The following is a 22,101-nucleotide window of genomic DNA, read 5'->3' as shown; positions in this document are numbered from 1 at the left end:
TGTGGATCATAACAAACTATGGATAACACTGCAAAGAATGGGATTTCCAGAACACTTAATTGTGCTCGTGAGGAAACTTTACATAGACCAAGAGGCAGTTGTTCAAACAGGACAAGGGGATACTGATTGGTTTAAAGTCAGGAAAGGTGTGCGTCAGGGTTGTATTCTTTCACCATACCTTTTTTTTTTTTTTTTTTATTCAATCTGTATGCTGAGCAAATACTCAGAGAAGCTGGACTATATGAAGAAGAACAGGGCATCAGGATTGGAGGAAAACTCATTAACAACCTGTGTTATGCAGATGACACAACCTTGCTTGCTGAAAGTGAAGAGGACTTGAAGCACTTACGAATGAAGATCAAAGACCACAGCCTTCAGTATGGATTACATCTCAACATAAAGAAAACAAAAATCCTCACAACTGGACCAATGAGCAACATCATGATAAATGGAGAAAAGATTGAAGTTGTCAAAGATTTCATTTTACTTGGATCCACAATCAACAGCCATGGAAGCAGCAGTCAAGAAATCAAAAGACACATTGCACTGGATAAATCGGATGCAAAGGACCTCTTTAAAGTGTTGAAGAGCAAAGATGTCACCTTGAAGACTAAGGTGCTCCTGACCTAAGCCATGGTATTTTCAATCACATCATATGCATGTGAAAGATGGACAATGAATAAGGAAGATCGAAGAAGAGTTGATGCCTTTGAATTGTGGTGTTGGCGAAGAATATTGAATATACCATGGACAGCCAAAAGAATGAACAAATCTGTCTTAGAAGAAGTACAGCCAAAATGCCCCTTAGGGGCAAGGATGGCGAAACTGCGTCTCACATACTTTGGATAGGTCGTCAGGAGGGATCAGTCCCTGGAGAAGGACATCATGCTTGGCAGAGTACAGGGTCAGAGGAAAAGAGGAAGACCCTCAGCGAGGTTGATTGACACAGTGGCTGCAACAATGAGCTCAAGCATAACAACGATTGTAAGGATGGCTCAGGAACGGGCAGTGTTTCATTCTGCTGTGTGCCACAAAGATTAGCCTCTTTATCAAAATTGTACATAGTTCTTTTACTAAGTAAAATATTAACAATTGTTGTATGTGTTCCCAAAATACATATTATCATTCATATGTTTGTATATTTCATAAACAATGCCACCAAGCAAATTTTAAAATATACACACAATGAAATTTTAATATGGCATTAAATAATATACATTTAACAATATTTTAAGTGCAAGATCTATAGTAAAATTGAAACATGCTTCCACATTTATCACTACATACTTTTTACTCTTTCTTTTTCTCTGCTTTGTTTTATCCACTATTGTATTTTAAATTTATAAAGCTAAATTTTAGAATAGCTTTAAATTGAGTTTAAGAGACATTTATTAATTTTTAGCTTGAGTAGTACATACTCAAGTAGTACATACAGATATATGAAGATCTGTATGTGTGTTCTGAAATTTAAAATGAGGAACAGGAATACTTTTATTCTAAGCTGTTCTGATTATTTCTGGCTGACCAATCACCTCAAAATTTAGCTTCTAAAAACAACAATTTTGTTATATGTTATAATTTGTGGAACACAAATGTAGTACGGCACTGCTGGGTGAGATTTCTGTTTCCACTGGTGTCAATGAAGGACACACAGTGGAAACTACCTGGCTAATGGTTTGACCTGAAATTCTAAGGCAACTTCTCTCATAAATATGGTGCCTTGGTAGACATGACTGTAAGGCTTTAATAGCTTAGCTGGAAAAGTTAATTGGAGTTGCTAAATATATCCTTTCCCACGTGGCAGTCTCAAGGTATTTGGATATTGTATCAGTAAGAGTTCTTCAGACAAGTAAATATATATATATATGCAAATGATACAACCTTGCTTGCTGAAAGCGAAGAGGACTTGAAGCACTTACTGATAAAGATGAAAGACTACAGCGTTCAGTAAAGATTACGCCTCAACATAAAGAAAACAAAAATCCCCACAACTGAACCAAAAAATATTGAATTTTCAGCTCATCTCTTCATTCATATATTATCACATACAACTAAAGAAACGAGTTGATATTTTCAACCAAATGCTTTAATATGCCCTTGGTTAAATCTACCAGTTCATTAAGTACATTTTCTATTACACATGTTACTGCAAATGACAGAATGGCCATACTTTCTTCTAGTACATAACAAAGTTCAGCTTTTTTTTTCCTCCCACCAAATACAATTTTCTCCCTTTCCTATCAGCATTTCCCAATAATCTCCATGGTCATTTTTCATTCTTTACAGTCTCCTTTGATATCCTCATCTTTTACTTACAGTCTCCTCAAGGGTTTTCCAGCTTGTTCCTACGACCTGGTTCCAAAAGAAATTGTCACATAGTTTATTATAAAACATTCCTTTCCTGGAACAAAATTTGCTCCTGTTTTCTATTGCTCTATAGAAAATTATGTTAGGTGCTATCCGGTCTGTTTCAACTCATAGCCACTATATGTACAATAGAAGGAAACACTGTCTGATCCTGTGTCATCCTCAAAATTGTTGCTATGTTTGAGTCCATCGTTGCAACCTCTGTGTCAGTCTGTCTCGCCAAGGGTCGTCCTCTTTTTCTCTGAAAACTATATAAGAGCTTACTGATTTATATCCAGATACATCTTTTTACATAATACAGTTTTATGACTTAGGTACCTAGCCATCATTTAAGAAGGTGATTATTTTTTTTCCATGTGGCATCAACAACGCTTGGCTAGGAGAAAGATTCTTGTCTTATTAACAAAACAAAGACAGCGTATTTCAACTGGGATTATAACCACAGCCACAGAGATTAGGATTTACAATACATATTTTGGGGGCCCATAAATCCATCCATAATAGCAGGTGCCACAACCTTGGCTTGCTGAAAGTGAAGAGGATTTGAAGCACTTACTGATGAAGGTCAAAGACTACAGCCTTCAGTATGGATTACACCTCAACATAAGGAAAACAAAAATCTTCACACCTGAACCAACAAGCAACATCATGATAAACAGAGAAATTATTAAAGTTGTCAAGGATTTAATTTTACTTGGATCCACACTCAACACCCATGGAAGCAGCAGTCAAGAAATCAAATGTGTCATATTGAGCAAATCTGCTGCAAAAGACTTTTAAAGTGTTCAAAAGCAAAGATGTCACTTTGAGGACTAACGTGCACCTGACCCAAGCCATGGTGTTTTCAATCGTCTCATATGATTGCAAAAGCTGGACAATGAATAAGGAAAACCTAAGAAAAACTGATGCGTTTGAATTATGGTGTTGGCAAGGAATATTGAATATACCGTGGACTGACAAAAGAACAATCTGTCTTGGAAGAAGTACAGTCAGAATGCTCCTTAGAAGTTAGGATGATGAGACTTTGTCTCACATACTTTGGATATGTTATCAAGAGGACCAGTCCCTGGAGAAGGACATCACATTTGGTAGAGAGCCAACAAAAAAGAGGGAGACTCTCAATGAGATGGATTGACACAGTGGCTGCAATAATGGACTTAAACATAGCAAAGACTGTGAGGATGGTGCAGCACCAGGCAGTGTTTTGTTCTGTTGTACATAGTGTCGCTATGCATAGGAACTGACTCAATGTCACCTACCAACAACAACAAAAGCACTAAGTTCCTCCAAATCTCTTCTTCTTTCCTCTCTAGACAGCTTGCTGTGTTTTCCTGGTGAAATGGCTCATTTCCACAAGTAGAAAGACTGAGACACCAATGACATGATTTGTTCTACAAAGCTAGAAGGTCCACACCTGGTACTGATTAGCAAGAGAGACCACTGTATGAACACACACATGGATGAACACTGAGATGGGGCTCTGGAATCCCAAAGACTGCAGGAGGGGTCAGATAAAGAAACTAGGATTACAGGCAAGTTAACATTTCTTGAAGCCAACATTGACCAATGAAACTCTGTTTTCAAGATGGAGTCAAAAGAAGATTACTTACTTTTCCTCCCTCCAAACAAGAATGTGGAAATGCAGGTATTCCATGTGGCCTTCCATGTGGAAGACCTAACAAGAGCAATATTGTGTGAAGCTGTGGTCCGTTCAGAAACATGCCACCTGATAGGTGATTTTTCTCTCCTTCACAGCTTCACTTTCCTTTTCCTCTCATTCATAGCTACTTTTTTGGGGAAAGTTTGACTAACAAAAGGGGATAATCAGAATATTTGTAGTAAAATGACTTCTTTACATTTTTAAATTCTTGGCTTTTTAATTTTCAAAATTATACATTTTCTTGTAATTAATTTCTTACAACTATACCTTGCATGCATTAATGTATGTATATTTGTATTAATTACAACTGGGTATTGCAAGCAGCTTTCTCAGTTTTAAAGAACGTTCATAATGATATTTTTAAGCTAACTCTGTGTAGGAGGTAATATAAGAAATTATCTTCACTAGAGATTGAGAATTTTAAATATTCACACGAGTAATAGCTTTCCCTTTTGGGTTATAACATACATATATAGATTTGTAAGCTACAATTGACAAGAAAGCTGTTGATTTTAACGTGCTTAGGACGTGTTGATGTGTGCCTTCAATACAATTTCAACTCATAGTGACCCTATAGGACAGAATAGAACTTCCCCAAACATAGGGTTTCCTAGGCTGCAATTTTTATGGAAGCAGATTGTCAGGTCTTTTCTCCCATGAAGAAGCCAGTGGTTTGCATTGCCAAACTTTTGTTTAGCATCCTAGCGCTTAAACATTGCCCCTTGTTTAGCACATAGTAGAGTCTTAATGCATTAAATCAAAAATGAAGCAGTCGAAAAATATGCTGTCGTATCAATGACTTCAGTTCTTATTAGCTGATCATCCCCCTTAATCAACTAGTTATTTGTTTTGAAAAGGCAAAGCAAATGACTACTTAGTAATTTTAATTTTCATATTTGGGTGATTTAAATTGAGATAAATGGGGCTATGAAATGTATTGAATAGACTACTAACTCCAGTCACATACTTAAAAATATTTATTTCAGAAGTCAGTATTTTGTATTATTGATTTCTGCAAAGTTAGTGCTTTCTGTGTTGAGGGATAACATATCTAGGACAGTTGCTTCCTTGCCTTCTGTCCCCTATGACTTCTACACATCCTAAATATGTGGCTTGTTGCAATCACTTGTTTATGTCACTAAAACATTTGAGGTTTGTTTATTTTCTAACATAATTTTCAGTTCTTTCTTGAATTCAAAGCTAATATAACAGGGTTAAATGCAAATATGTTTTAGGAAGAAGACATTTTTAATTAATAGTTTGATAATGAATGGTAATAAATTGACACCCATTTTTATTTCCCTGAAAAACACTCTGGCATTCCTATGCTTCAAATCTAAAATTTTGTCATTTTTAGGAGAAAAGCTTGATGCTTATGCTGGCAAATTTTGTTAAAATGTTTAGTGTTAATATTAATTCCTATTTTGAACAATAGCTCATTTTTAAGGGATGTTATTGAGCTTCATTCTTTAAATATCTTCTTTGAGCAAATAAATCAAATTTTATATGCAAATATACATTTTGGTGTCTAAATACATATCTTTAAGTCAATACACACAAAATCATCTTTAAGCAAAAGAGACAGACATGTCCCATAAGCTCTGGATCATTTGTAAGGCATGTGACAACCTTCCCACATGTTTTTATCTCTAAGTGCAAATCACTATGTTAAAAAAAAAAAGACATTTTTGCCTGAAGGTATTCAAAATTATGTCCTTGTATTGAATCATCTATTTAAAAAAAAAGATTATGGAACTGATCCAGTTGATCGTGTGTATTTAAGGCTTTTCCTCCTAATACCTTTAAACTAAAGTCAACCCTGGAGGCGTGCTGGTTAAGAGCTTGGTTGTTAACCAAAAGGTCAGCAGTTTGAATCTACCAGATGCTCCTTGGAAACCCTGTGGGGTAGTTCTACTCTGCCCTATAAGATCACTATGAGTCGGAATTGACTCAAAGGCAATAGGTGTTTTGTTTTTTGTTAAATTGCTATTTAAAAACAAACAAACAAAAGGAGGGTGGAGTTAAACCCACAGAACAAAGAGAATGAAAAAGGAGACACAAGCAGAAAATAAATTTCAATACATTTTGGGGGAAGATTAAAATCAGCTAGAAGAGTAGTGACTATTTAGCTGAGTTTAGGTAGCTATACTATAATGGACTGAAGAGAGAGTTGATCTTGAAATGAATCAAGTTTACCCCCCGCCAAAGGATTCCTGAAAGGTACAAACAGAATTTTGTGTAACCAGGCAGTGCGTATTGTAGAAACTGGTGGTGAGGCACAGTGTTGAGGGATTTATTGAAAGTAACCCTGGAGTGAAATTATAAAAACTGGTCCTGCCCTAACCTCTATTTCCCAGGCAGGGAGGTGTGGGTGGGTGTTGTTTTCTGCAAAACGAAAAAGACTATTTTGTGAAGCTACATACATGTTGGGTAGGTGAAGCACAGGGCTGATATGATAAATGCGGTGACTAGGAATTGACATACTCTTTAGTGGGCTCTCCTCTGTCTCCTTTACCCTTCCTAGTCCCAGAAAATAGATCCAGAGGCATTTCTTTGTGGGAGAAATTAAGTAGCATCTGTAAAAAGGTATTTGGATACTCTCTCTTCTGGTGTGGGGCACACAAGATGGCCTGCTTGATAGCTTTCTAATCACTCTTCCACCAAAAATGATACACAAAAAACTGTATAGATTATACATATATAGAGATTATCTACTTGCAAATTACACTTCAAAGTTTCCATTTATAAATTAAATGTTTATTTAAATATCCACTGTCTCCTCCTACCATGTTGAACTCTATCATATTATCCTGCTTTATTCTTTTTTAAGCTCACACAAGATTCTGGAATTATTTTCCCCATTCATGCGATTGCTTGTCTATTGTCTTTTCTACAGTAAGACAAAAGCTCCATGAGTTAAGGGGCTCTTTTTGTCTCATTCATTGCAATAGTGTTGGATAGAATGCAGCTGGGAAGTGAGGAAGGGTGGCTGTTCTAAATTTTCAAGTAAGATTTCTATATTAGACATGAATAAAGAGGCTGGTTTTGTTAATATGTGGATTGCAGAGAGTTCAAGGATAAATAGCAAACAAATCATACAAAATTCTTGGGGATGATCCAATAGGTAAAAGGCCTGTGTGGATGGAATAGAATGAATAAGGTAGACAATAGCATGAAACAAGTAGAGAAGAGAGAATCATAGGCCAGCCCATTTGAGCAGAAATTGCACAAGCCAGAAGTCTTCAAGACTGGACTGCGTTTATCCCTTTTTACTTAAAATACATACATTACAATATTACTGCATTCATTATAGTATTACATTTGTTTCAGCACTTTTCATTTGAATATTTTCATCATGTATCTCAGCAATCCAGAAAATAGCCTTCACTCTCCGTTTTGAGAAAGTAGACAGCTTTTTCTTTTTTCCTTAGAATCTTGGACTTTTTTTCCCTAAGGCAGTAATATAGTCTATCCCCTCTTATAACACATCTTGGGAAAGGATAAATTGGCAATGATGGCAGACAATCATATTTCTATTACCCACTTGAGGCAGTATTAATGACAGGAAAGTTCCTCTCTAATTTTTAGTGGCAACATCATATTGCAAGCTGGCATAATTTTTCAACAAAAATCATCACTATAACTTGGCAAACTGTTACATCTTTCATTTTTTACAATAATGTGAAATTTATGTTCTAAAACAGCTGCACACAGGGCATGTCTAGATGGGATTTACTTAAGAACATGGGTTCTTCTCCTTTGTATTTATTTTAATAAAGAAGACATAATTAGATGTATTGTGGTAGTTAAGGAGTCTTCAGAGCTACTGTTTTAGGCTGGGTCCTCTAGAGAAGGAAACCCAGTTTTATATATATATATATATATATATATATATATATATCCACGAACTTGAGATGGTCCAGCCTCTACAATCGCATGAGCTGCTTCCTTGATATAAATCAATATATATACAGGGGCTGGCAAACCCAAGATTCACAGGTCGGAGAGCAGAACTCTTGCCACGTGGCTGTGAAGATCGACAAATCCCAAGATTGGCAGGTAAGCTGAGAGCTCAAGCCCCAAGAACAGGAGGTCAGATGAACAAGAGGCAGCTACAGGATGCAGAGAGGGCAAAAGCCAGAACATCCACTTATATTTGGATGCAGGCTACATGCCCAAGAAAACTCCATTTCAACTGATTGGCTACTCACAGCATATCCCATCATGGGGGGTGACCACATATAAACATTGAGAATTATGGCCCAGCTGAATCGACAAGGAATCTTAACCATCACAGTCCACCTCTTGTCCAGTTGGCACCTCTACAAATCTCCCCAAACCATGCATAATCTCTGAAAACAGATAATTACAAAGACATACTTGTGCCTAATATGATACAAATGTACAGCTAAAAATGCTAGCCCCATTTACATCTTTTATTTTATAAGAGAAAAGAGAAGAAAACAAAAATACTTGATTGCACACATACAAAGCAGAAATACTCATAACAATTACAGTCTTCTTTTCTGTAACAGGTCACATGGCCGTAACGTATTGAGAACTATGTTCTTCCACCACCCATTCCGTATTCCCTTTGTCCTCAGAAAGCACCTCAGCTGGTCGTGGTTCTTTGCCTGGTGGGATGACACAAACTTTCATTCCTGAAGGCTTTGGGCCATCGGTAGTCATGTCAGAATTGCATGGCTGTAGTTTCCATTGGCTTTAATCACTGGGCTTGGTAGTATTGAGAGATGCCCCAAAGGATCTCCTGCATTCCTGACATACTCTTCTTTACCTCCATTATGTAACATCAATCCAATTTCCTCTTGGTAATCAGGATAAATCACACCAGCCAGTATGGTAACTCCCTTCTTTGCCTGTTGATTCAGAGGCATAAGGAGCCCAAAGTGACCAGGTGGTGTTCTTAGCTTCCAGTTCAATGGAATCAGTGATGTATCTCCAGGTGAGATCATTCCTCATTCTAGAAGTAAGACCTCTAGACCTGTAGAGCATAAGGTCACAAGAACAGGAAGCAAAAATCTTCCAAGAGGATCACTAGGGATAATAGTGAGTGGTGCCACTCACATTTCTATCTTTTGATTCCTGTACTCATGAATCCTGGCTATGCGAGAAAGAGCACCATATATCGGACTCTGGTTTAGAGCATATACACCCTCTTGGAAAACATTGTCCCAACCCTGCAAGGTGTTGGCACCTAGCTGGCACTGTAATTGTGTCTTTAGGAAGCCATTCCATTGTTCTATCAAGCCAGCTGCTTCAGGATGATGGGGAACATGGTAAAACCAGTGAATTACATGAGGGTGGGCCCACTGCAGCACTTCATTTGCTGTGAAGTGAGTCCCTTAATTTGAGGCAATGCTGTCTGGGATAACATTACAGTGGAAAAGACATTCTATAAGTCCACAGATGGTAGTTTTGGCAAAAGCATTGTGTGCAGGGAAGGCAATTCCATACCCAGAGTAAGTGTCTATTCCAATAAAGACAAAATGCTGCCCTTTCTATGATGGAAGTGGTCTAATGTAACCAACCTGCCACCAAGTTGCTGACTGATCAACTCGCGGGATGGTGCCATATCAGAGAGTCAGTGTTGGTCTCTGCTGCTGGCAGATTGGGCAGTGAGCAGTGGCTGTAGCCAAGTCAGCCTTGGTGAATGGAAGTCTATGTTCTTGGGCCAGGGCATAGCCTCCATCCTTGTCACCTTGGAAACTTTGTTCACGAGCCCATTGTCAATGACGGGAGTACCTGGGGAAAGAGGATTAGTAGTTTCTGCAGAATGCGTCATCCCCTCCACTTGATTGTTAAAATCATCCTCTGCTGAGGTCACCCTTTGGTGAGGATTCACATGAAACACAAATATCTTCACTTCTTTGTCCCATTCAGAGAGGTCTATCCACATACCTCTTCCCCATAAATCATCTCCAATTTTCCAATCATGTTACTTCCAAGTCTCTGACCATCCAGCCAAACCACTGGCTACAGCCCATGAATCACTATACAATTACACATCTGGCCATTTCTCCTTACAATCAAACTGAACAACCAGGTGTACTGCTTGAAGTTCTGCCCATTGGGAGGATTTCCCTTCACTACTGTCCTTCAGGGAGGTCCCAGAAAGGGGTTGCAGTGATGCCTCTGTCCACTTTGAAGCTGTGCCTGCATATCATGCAGGACCTTTTGTAAACCAGGCACAAGTTTTCTCTTCTTCAGTCAACTGATCATAATGAACTCCCCATGAGGCCATAGGTACAGACTGGAAGATGGAGAGTAATGTGACAGGAGTGAAGACCGTGGGTATTTGGGCCACTTCCTTATGCAACTTACTTGTGCCTTCGAGCCCTCTTGGGCCTAATATTGTATATACCACTTCCATTTAATGATGAAGTACTGCTGTGCTCATCCAACTTTAGGACTCTGTGGGTCAGACAACACCCAGTTCATGATGGGCAGATCAGGCCACGTGGTCACTTGATGTCCCATGGTTAAGCATTCAGTCTCTACCAAGACCCAGCAACAAGCCAAAAGCTGTTTCTCAAAAAGAGAGTAGTTATCTGCAGAGGATGGCAGGGCTTTGCTCCAAAATCCTAAGGACCTGTACAGTGATTCACCAATAGGGTTCTGCCAAAGACTCCAAACAGCATCTCTATCTGCCACGGGCACTTCAAGCACTGTTGGATCAGCTGGATCATATGATCCAAGTGGCAAAGCGGGTTGCACAGCAGCCCAAACTTGTTGTAGAACCTTCTGTTATTCTGGGCCCTACTCAAAACTAGCGGGTATTTGAGTCACTTGATAAAGACTAGAGTAGCACATCCAAATGAGGAACATTTTGCCTACAAAATCCAAAGAGGCCTGCTAGGCATTGTGCCTCCTTTTTAGTTCTGAGAGCAGCCAGATGCAGTAACTTACCCTTCATTTTAGGAGGGATATCTCAACATGCTCCACACCACTGGACCCCTAGAAATTTCACTGAGATGTAAGGTGCCTGAATTTTCATTGAATTAATTTCCCATCCTGTACCACACAAATGTTTTACCAATAAATCCAGAGTCATTGTTGTGGATTGAATTGTGTCCCCTAAAAATATGTGTCAATTTGGTTAGGCCATGATTCCCAGTATTGTGTGGTTGTCCTCCATTTTGTGATTGTAATTTTATGTTAAAAAGGATTAGGGTAGAATTGTAACACTCTTACTAAGGTCACATACCTGATCCGATGTAAAAGCAGTTGCCCTGGGGTATAGCCTTAGCCTGGACCACCTTTTATCCTACAAGAGATAAAAGGAAAGTGAAGCAAGCAGAGAGTTGGAGACCTCATACCACCAAGAAAGAAGAACCATGAGCAGAGGACATCCTTTGGACCTGAAGTTCCTGCATGAAGAAGCCCTAGACCAAGGGAAGATTGATAAGAAGGACCTTCCTCCAGAGCCAACCAAGAGAGAAAGCATTTTCCTGCAACTGATGCCTTGAATTTTGGACTTTTAGCCTATTAAGCTGGGAGAAGATAAATTTCTTTTTGTTAAAGCCATCCACTTGTGGTATTTCTGTTACAGCAGCACTAGATGATTAAGACAGTCATTGGCACTTCGTCCTTACTAGACCCAATCAGCATAATGACATCAATGTGATGTGATGTCTTGTGGAATGGAAAGGCAACCAGGGTCCCTTAGGACTAAATTATGACGAAGGGCTGGAGAGTTGATATAACTCTGAAGTAGGCAAGAGAAGGTGTATTGCTGGCCTTGCCAGCTGAAGACAAACTACTTCTGGTGGTCCATTGAAACAGGTATGGAGAAAAAGGCATTAGGCAGATCAATAGCTGCATACTAGGTAACAGGTTGTTGTTGTTAAGTGCCATCAGGACAGCTCCGACTCATAGTCACCCCATACACAACAGAACGAAACACTGCCTGACCCTGCACCATCCTCACAATTGTTGTATGCTTGAGCCCATTGTTGTAGCCACTGTGTCAATCCATCTCTTTGAGGGTCTTCCTATTTTTTGCTGCCCCTCCAGTTTACCAACTATGAAGTCCTTCTCCAGGAACTGATCCCTCCTTATAACATGTCCAAAATATGTGAGACATAGTCTCTCCAGACTTGCTTTTAAAGAGCATTCTGGTTGTATCTCTTCCAAGACAGGTTTGTTTGTTCTTTTGGCAGTCCACGGTATATTCAATATTCTTCACCAACAACACAATTCAAAGGCATCAATTCTTCAGTCTTCCTAATTCATTGTCCAGCTTTCACATGCATATGAAGTGATTGAAGACACCATGGCTTGAGTCAGGCACATCTTAGTCCTCAAGGTGACATCTTTGTTTTTCAAAACTTTAAAGAGGTCTTTTGCAGCCAATTTGCCCAGTGCAATGCATCTTTTGATTTGTCGACTGCTGCTTCCATGAGTGTTGATTGTGGATCCAAGTAAAATGAAATCCTTGACAACCTCAATCTTTTCCTTGTTTATCATAATGTTGATTACTGATCCAGTTGTGAGGATTTTTGTTATCTTCAAGTATTTTTTTTTTTTTCATGTTAAGGTGTAATCCACACGGAAAGCTGTGGTTTTTGATCTTCATTAGTAAGTGCTTCAAGCCCTTTTCAATTCCAGCAGGTAAGGTTGTATCATCTGCACAACACAGGTTGTTAAGGAGCTTTCCTCCAATCCTGATGCCCTATTCTTCTTCATATAGCCCATCTTCTTGAATTATTTGCTCAGAACACAGATTGAATAGGTATGGTGAAAGTATATAGCGCTGACACACACTTTTGCCATATTTAAATCATGCCAGATTTAGAAGAGGATGTGAAACCAGGTATATTATCACTTCTGTCAGATGGATCCTGGTTGAAAGCAGAGAATAGCAGGTACCAGGAGATGTATTAATTTGCTCAAGCAATGAAACTACACCTGGAACAGCAGCTGCAATTGGGGCCACATGGTGAAGTTTTCAATAATATACTGTAATTCTCCAAGATCCATCTGTTCTTTGCACAGGCCAAATAGGCGAGTTGAGTAGGGATGTGGTGGGAATAACTATCCTCGCATCCTTCAAGTCCTTCATGGTGGCAGTAATCTCTGTGATATTGCTTTTGGTTTACTATTTTCCTGGGCAGAACAATTCTAACAGCTTGCACTTGGCTTTCCTAGCATAATCGCCCTTACTTCATTTGTCAGGGATCCAGTGTGGGGGTTCTTCCAGTTGATGAGTTTATCTTTTCCAATTATGCATCCAGGAACTGGGGAAATCACTAAAGAATGATTTCGGGGACCTACTGGACCTACTGTGAGATGGACATGAGCCAAGACTCCATTAATAAACTACCCTTCAAGTGGCACCAAGACGGTGGAGTAGTCAGACACTTCCTCTGGTCCCTCTTACAACAAAGGCCCCCCAAAACAAGTGAATCAATTACATATGACAATCTAGGAACTCTCTATATCTAAAGCAAAGTTGAAGAATTGGACTGAGTGGCAGGAAGAGGGAAACAATGATACAGAAGCAGAGAAGAGTTGCCAGAGCTGACCTGCTAGGAATTGGCACCGTGCAGGCCAGACTGGCTGGAGTGCATGGTGAGGCAAGCAGTGGTATTCAGGACGCATTTTCCACATTGGGAGAGATGGAGGAGTGGAGAGTCCACTCAAGCAACCAGAACCAGTGAAAAATGGCACTCCATTGGCAAAATATAAGTACAGGCCTCCAATCTACCATGTGGATTTGAAAAAAAAAAAAAAAATTGGGGAAGAAACTTTCTCCCGTTTACCTGTTCCCTTCCTGCTCTGCACCGAGTTCCAGGCTAGCTTCAGCAATTGCCACTTTCCCTGCACCAGAAGTAGGACCCATTACTTGCCCTGAGTCAATAGCTTTCATGAACATAGTCACGAAAATGCCCAATAAAACTCTAGCCAATAGAATTCAACAACATATCAAAAAAATTATTCACATGATCAAGTGGGATTCATACCAGGTATGCAGGGATGGTTCAACATTAGAAAAGTAATCAGGAGGTGGGGCCAAGATGGCAGACAAGTTTGACGCTTCTGGTGTTCCCTCTTACAAAAAAGACCTGAAGAAACAAGTGAATTGATATGACGAGCTACAAACCCTGAGCAACAAGAGCAAAGTTAAGAAACTAGACCAAGTGACAAGGGGTGGGAGAGACGGTGCAGAAGCAGTGAGGAGTTGCTGAGTCAGTGGCAGCACCTCAGCCCCTATTCACCTGTGGTGGGGCTGGCAGTAGCGTTCTGGGATGTGACTGCTTCAGCAAAAGAAGGCAAGCAAAGTGAAATACCCCTAACTCTCTGGCGTGACTGCGGTGGGCCTGGCGGTGATGTTTAGGACACAGCTGCTTCAGTGAAAGAAGACAATCAAAGTGGCACACACCTGACCACCTAGTTGACCACGGGTGGGCTGGCAGTGGTGTTCAGAATGCAGCTGCTTCAACAAAAGAAGTCAAGCAAGGTGCTGCAGCCCCGACCCCCTGGTGCAATTGCAGAGCCAGTGCACGCAATCTACACATGCCTCCTGAATCTGAGAAAAACAGTGCTCTCAGCACAAGATAAGTGATTTTGTCTAATTTACCATGCAGATCTAATAGTGCCTCCTTTTGAAAGAACTCTCTCATATCTACCTGATCCTTCCTTCCTCTGCCCATGCAAGCTTCATTAACACTTGATGTCCCTGGGCCTGAAATAGGTTCTGCTGTGCTCCATGAGCCATTCCCCCGACCTTAGAGAAGGAACAAATTAACAAACAGGGGAAAAATACTCTGCTGACTTCCCTAATATGGAAACTCAGAGCAGAAGCAGCTCCAGTCCAGACACAAGCAGTCCATAGGCTTTGTCTTTACACCTACATAGATCCAGGTGACCCAGTTACAGCAGATAGGATCTGGCTGTTATACTGCAAGAGCAAATCTATTTGAGATCTGACTGTAACTGCTTCAGCTGTGCTGTGGAGAGGCAGGTTTTTTGATGCTTGATACTGCTTTGCCTATTAAACAGGGCCTTCACCTACCCACAGCAGGGGCCTGAGGACTGGAGGCTCAAACCATGCCACCTAGCTACCTACAAAAAGGCTCCAAGGATAAGTGGTGCTTACCAGTCCTTACAGTTAAAAGATTGGATGCCTATGGTACAGCTGCAGAGCCAACCCACCAGAGTGCTGTAGAGAACAGGGATGTGCCTTCCTCACAGACATTCAGGGGAAGGTTGTCAGCCTCTTGCCTTCCTCAGAGTGTGACCCCCTGCTACTACCAGAAACCTGTGCATACACTAATCACCACTGCTCCTCCAGGATCGTAGCTGAGAGCCTGCACAACACACTAGGTGACCAACTACCGGGACACCTGAGATGAATCTATACAGAATAGTGAATGGACTTCTAGACTCATATACCTGGTAACAGTTCTAACCATCTGGTAACAGGACATTAGTGCTTTAAAGTCTCCAATAATCAAGTTAGCTCACTCTGGTAGCCTATTTGGGTATATCAAAACAAAACAAAGCAAGAAGCTAGGACATACTGAGCAAACATAAAATAAATTAATACAATAACTTATAGATGGCTCAGAGACAACAACATAAAATAAAATAATACAATAACTTATAGATGGCTCAGAGACAACAGTCGATATCAAATCACATTAAGAAGCAGACCATGATTGCTTCAATAAACTCTCAAAACAAAGAATCAAGGACTCTTCTGGATGAAGATGTATACCTGGAATTACCAGATGTAGAATACAAAAGATTAATATACAGAACTCTTCAAGACATCAGGAAGGGGATCAGGCAAAACACAGAACAAGCCAAGGAACACACAGATAAAGCAACTGAGGAAATTAAGATTATTCAAGAACATAATGAAAAATTTAATAAGCTTCAAGAATCCACAGACAGCAATGAGAAATTCAGAAGATTAACAAAAATATTCAGAATTAGACAACTCGATAGAAAGTCAACTGAATAGAATTGAGGAGCTGGAAGTCAGAATTAGCAAGATTGAAGATAAAACATTGGCGACAATATATTTGAAGAAAAATCAGATAAATGAATTTAAAAAATGAAGAAACCCTAAGAATCATGTGGAAATCTATCAAGGAGAATAACCTACGAGTGATTGGAGTACCAGAACAGGGAAGGATAAAAGAAAACACAGAGAAAATTGTTGAAGATTTGTTGGCAGAAAAATTCCCTGACATAGTGAAAGATGAAAGGATACCTATCGAAGATGCTTGCCGAACCCCAAACAAGGTAGATCCCAAAAGGAAGTCACCAAGACATCTTATAATCAAATTTACCAAAACCAAAGATAAATAGAAAAACTTAAGAGTGGCCAGGGATAAGCAAAAAGTTACCTACAAAAGAGAATCAATAAGAATAAGCTCAGACTACTTAACAGAAACCATGCAGGCAAGAAGGCAATGAGATGACATATATAAAGCATTGTAGGAAAAAAATTGCCAGCCAAGAACCATATATCCAGCAAAACTATCTCTCAAATACGAAGGCAAAATTAGGACATTTCCAGATACACAGAAGCTTAGGGAATTTGCAAAAATAGAACCAAGACTACAAGAAATTCTAAAGTAAATTCTCTGGTTAGAAAATCAATAATATCAGATATCAGCCCAACACTAGACCACAGGAGAGAACAACAAGATATCAAACCAGATAGAGAAATCACAAAAATAAATCAAGATAGAAAAACTCTCAAAACAGGGAATCAGCGATGTCATTATGTGAAAGATGACAACATTAAATCAATAAAGAGGGACTAAATAAAGCAGTCATAGATCTTACATATGGACAGGAAATCAAGGCGATATAGGGAGATACAAGTTAGGTTTAAACTTAGAAAAATAGTGGTAAATATTAAAGTAACCACAAAGGAGACTAACAATCCTGCACGTCAAAATAAAATACAAGTAAAATGTAAAGACTCAGCAAAAACAAAATCAACAACAATGAAGAACATGCAATTTACAAAGAAAAACTACTCAAAACAGAAAAAATATGTGGAAAAATGGAACTGCCAGCAACACACAAAGAAAGAAATCAAAATGACAGCACTAAACTCATGCCTATCTGTAATCACACTGAATGTAAATGGACTAAATGCACCGGTAAAGAGACAGAGAGTAGCGGGAAGGATAAAAAAAACAAGATCTTCTTATATGCTGTCTACAAGAGACACACCTGAGACTTGAAGATATGAACAAACTAAAACTCAAAGGAAGGAAAAAAGTATATCAAGCAAACAACAATCAAAAAGAGCAGGAGTGGCTATATTGATTTCTGACAAAACAGACTTCAAACTTAAATCTACCACAGAGGATAAGGAAGGACAGTATATAATGATTAAAGGGACAATGTACCAGGAGGATATTACCATATTAAATATTTACGTACCCAACAACAGGACTTCAAGACCGTAAACTCTAACAGCATTGAAAAGTGAGATCGACAGCTCCACGAGAATAGCAGGAGACTTCACTTTCAGTGAAGGACAGAACATCCAGAAAGAAGCTCAATAAAGACACGGAAAAGCTAAATGCCACAATCTACTTGACTTCATAGACCTATACAGACACTCCACCCACCATTATCTAAGTATATTTTCTTTTCCAAAGCACATGGAACATTCTCTAGAATGGACCACATATTAGGCCATAAAGTAAGCCTTAACAGAATCCAAAACATCAAAATATTACAAAGCATATTCTCTGACCATAAAGTCATATATCTAGAAGTTAACAACACAAAAATCAGGGAATAGAAATCAAAGACGTGGCAACTGAACTACATTTTTCTCAAAAACGATTGGATTATAGAACAAATTAATGGTGGAAGAAAGAAATTCATTGGATCTAATGACATCGAAAACACTTTCTATCAGAACCTTTGGGACACAGCGAAAGCAGTGCTCAGATGTCAATTTATATCAATAAATGCACACATACAAAAGAAGAAATTATCCTTCTTATCCAAGAATTATCCTTACAAGAGAGCAACAAAAGAAACCCTCAGGCCCCAGAAGAAAGCAAATAATAAAAATTAGAGCAGAATTAAATGAAATGTAGAACAGAAAAACAATTGAAAGCATTAAGAAGACCAAAAGCTGATTCTTTGGAAAGATTAACAAAACTGATAAACCACTGGCCAGACTGACAAAAGAAAAACAGGAGATGAAGCAAATAACTCGAATAAGAAATGAGATGGGTGACATCACAACAGACCCAACTGAAATTAAAAGAATTATAAAATAATACTATGAAAAAATTGTACTCTAACAAATTTGAAAACTAGAGGAAATGAACAAATTTCTAGAAACACATTACCTACCTAAACTAACGCAGAGAGGGAACAGCTAAATAAATCCATAATGAAAGAAGAGGTTGAAAAAGTAGTTTAAAAACTCCCAAGAAAGAAAGCCCTGACTTCATTGGAGAATTCTACCAAACTTTCACAGAATAATTAACACCACTACTGCTAAAGGTATTTCAGAGCATAGAAAAGGATGGAATACTCCCAAACTCATTCTATGAAGCTAGCATAATGCTGATACCAAAACCTGGTAAAGACAGCACAAAAAAAAGTACAGACCAACATCTCTCATGAACTTAAATGCAAAAATCCTCAACAAAATTCCAGCCAATAAAATTCAGCAATGTATCAAAAAAATATTTCACCATGACCAAGTGGGATTCAAACAGATATGCAGGGATGGTTTAACATTAGAAAAACAATCCGTCAGCCTGATACTGAGAAACTAGTTGGTGCCCAGCCACCACCGATGGCTGGCATGACAGGGAAAAAAAAAGAGAATCCTGATGGAGCAGAAGAATAGTGGGATGCAGATCTTAAATTCCTGTAAAAAGACCAGGCTTAATGGTATGACTGAGACCAGAGGGACCCTGATGGTCATGGTCCCTGGACCTTTTGATAGCCCAAGGTTGCAACCATTCCCAAAACCAACTCTATAGACAGGGATTGGCCTGGACTATAAGACAGACAATGATGCTGGTAAGGAGTAAACTTCATGGCTCAAGTAGACACATGAGACTATCCAGGTGAATCCTGTCTGGTGGTGAGGTGAGAAGGAAGAGGGGGAGAGGAGCTGGTTGAATGGACATGGGGAGTACAGGGTGGAGAGGAAGAATGTTCTGTCTCTTTAAGGGGAGAGCAGCTGGGAGCACATGGCGGGGCGTGTATGGCTTTTTGTATGAGAGACTGACTTGATTTGTAAACTTTCACCTTAAAGCACAATGAATAAAAAATACATAGAAAAGCAATAAATATAATCCATCACATAAATAAAACAAAAGAAAAGAACCACACAATCTTATCAATTGATGCAGAAAAGGCATTTGATAAAGTCCAACTCCCATTCATGATAAAAACTCTCAGCAAAATAGAAATAGGAGTATTCCTCAACATAATAAAGAGCATTTTTACAAAGCCAACAGCCAACGTCATCCTCAATAGAGAGAGTCTGAAAGCATTCCCCTTGAGAACGGGAGCCAGACAAGATGCCCTTTATCACCACCCTTACTCATCATTATGCTGGAGGTCCTAGCCAGAACAATTAGGCAGAAAAAGAAATAAAGAGCATCCAAACTGGTAAGAAAAAAGTAAACGTATCTCTATTCGCAGATGATATGACCTTATACAGAGAAAAACTCAAAGAATTCAAAACTACTAGAACTAATAAAAGATTACAGCAAAGAATCAGGATACAGATACACCAATAAAGAAAACTTTGAAGAAATCACCAAATCAGTACCATTTAAAATAGCCCCCGAGAAGATAAAATACTTAGGAATAAATATAACCAGAGACGTAAAAGATCTATACAAAGAAAACTACAAGACAGCACTGCAAGAAACTGAGAGAAACATATATAAGTGGAAAAACATACTTTGCTCGTGGATAGCAAGATTCAACACTGTGAAAATGTCTATTCTACCCCAAACGATCACAGATACAATGCAATCTGGATCCAAATACCAGTGACATTTTTTAATGAGATGGAGAAACAAATCACCAACTTCATAAGGAAGAGAAAGAGGCCCTGGATAAGTAAAGCATTACTGAGAAAAAAGAACCAAGTGGGAGGCCCCACGCTACCTGATTTTAGACATATTATACTGCCACAGTAGTCAAAACAGCCTGGTACAACAACAAATATGTAGTCCAATGGAACAGAATTGAGAATCCAGACATAAATCCATCCACATATGAACAGCTAATATTTGACAAAGGTCCAAAGTCTGTTAAACAGGGAAAAACAGTCTCTTCAACAAATGGTGCTGGCATAACTAGATATTCATCTGCAAAAAAATGAAACAGGACCCATACCTCACACCATGCAAAAAATCCAACTCAAAATGGATCAAAGATCTAAATTTAAAATCTAAAATGATAAAGATCATGGGGAAAAAAAAAACTAGGGACAACTCCAGGAGCCCTAATACATGGCATAAACAGTATACAAAACATTACTAACATTGTACAAACACCAGAAAAGAAATTAGAAGCCTGGGAGCTCGTAAAAATCAAACACCTAAGCTCATCCAAAGACTTCACCAAAAGAGTGAAAAGATTATCTACAGATTGGGGGAAAAAAATTTCGCTATGACAAATGTGATCAGCATCTAATCTCTAAAATCTACAAGATACTTCAAAACCTTAATAACAAAAAGACAAATAACAAAATTATAAAATGGGCAAAGGATATGAACAGGCACTTTATAAACAAGACCATTCAGGCAGCTACCAGATACATGAGGAAATGCTCACGAACATTAGTCATCAGAGAAATGCAAAGTAAAACTACGATGAGATACCATCTCACCCCAACAAGGCTGGCAGTAATCCAAAAAACACAAAATATTAAATGTTGGAGTGTTTGTGGACAGACTGGGACAATTATACACTGCTGGTATGAATGTTAAATGGGTACAACCACTTTGGAAATTGACTTAGTGCTTCCTTAAAAAGCTAGAAATAGAACTACCATAGGATCCAGCAATCCCACTTCTGGGAATATATCCTAGAGAAATAAGAGCTGTCACATGAGTAGATATATGCTCACCCATGTTCATTACAGCACTGTTCACAATAGCAAAAAGACAGAAACAACCTAGGTGCTCATCAACAGACAAATGGATAAACAAATTATGGTATATTCACACAATGGAATACTATGCAAAAATAAAGAACAATGATGAATCTGATTAAATATCTCATAACATGGAGGGTCTGGAAGGCATTATGCTGAGTGAAATTTGTCAGTTGCAAAAGGACAAATGTTGTATTAATCCACTATTATAAGAACTTAAGAAAAGGTTTAAACACAGAAGAAAACATTGTTTGATGGTTACGAGGATGGGGAGGGAGGGAAAGGAATGCTCACTAAGTAGATTGCGGATAAGAATTATTTTAGGTGAAGGGTAGGACAACACACAATACAGGGAATGTAAGCACAACTAAACTAAACCAAAGGCTATGAAGTTTCCTGAATACAACCAAACACTTCCAGGGACATAGTAGCAGGGACAGGGTTCTGGGGACCATGGTTTCAGGGGACAGATAGGTCAATTGGCACACCAAAGTTTATTAAGAAAATATTCTGCATCCCATTTTGGTGACCGACATCTGGGGTCTGAAAAGCCAGAGAATGGCTATCTAAGATGCATAAATTTGTCCTAGCCCACCTGGAACAAAGGAAGATGAAGAACACCAAAGACACAAGGAAAATATTAGCTCAAGAGACAGAAAGGGACACATAAACCAGAGACCAGAAGAACTAGATAGTGCCTGGCTACCACCAGTGACCACCCTGACAGGGAACACAACAGTGAGTCCCTGATGGAGAAGGAGAAAAGTGGGGTGCAGAACTCAAATTCTAGTAAAAAGACCAGAATTAATGGTCTGGCTTAGAATGGAGGCACCCCAGAAAATATGGGCCCTGGACTCTATGTTAGCCCAGAACCAAAACCATTCCTGAAGCCAACTCTTCAGACAGATTAGACTGGACTGTACAACATAAA

This window comes from Elephas maximus, chromosome 5 (assembly GCF_024166365.1).
Source record: "Elephas maximus indicus isolate mEleMax1 chromosome 5, mEleMax1 primary haplotype, whole genome shotgun sequence".
NCBI lineage: Eukaryota > Metazoa > Chordata > Mammalia > Proboscidea > Elephantidae > Elephas > Elephas maximus.
The sequence above is the reverse complement of the archived record's forward strand: the minus strand, read 5'-3'. Positions refer to the sequence as shown.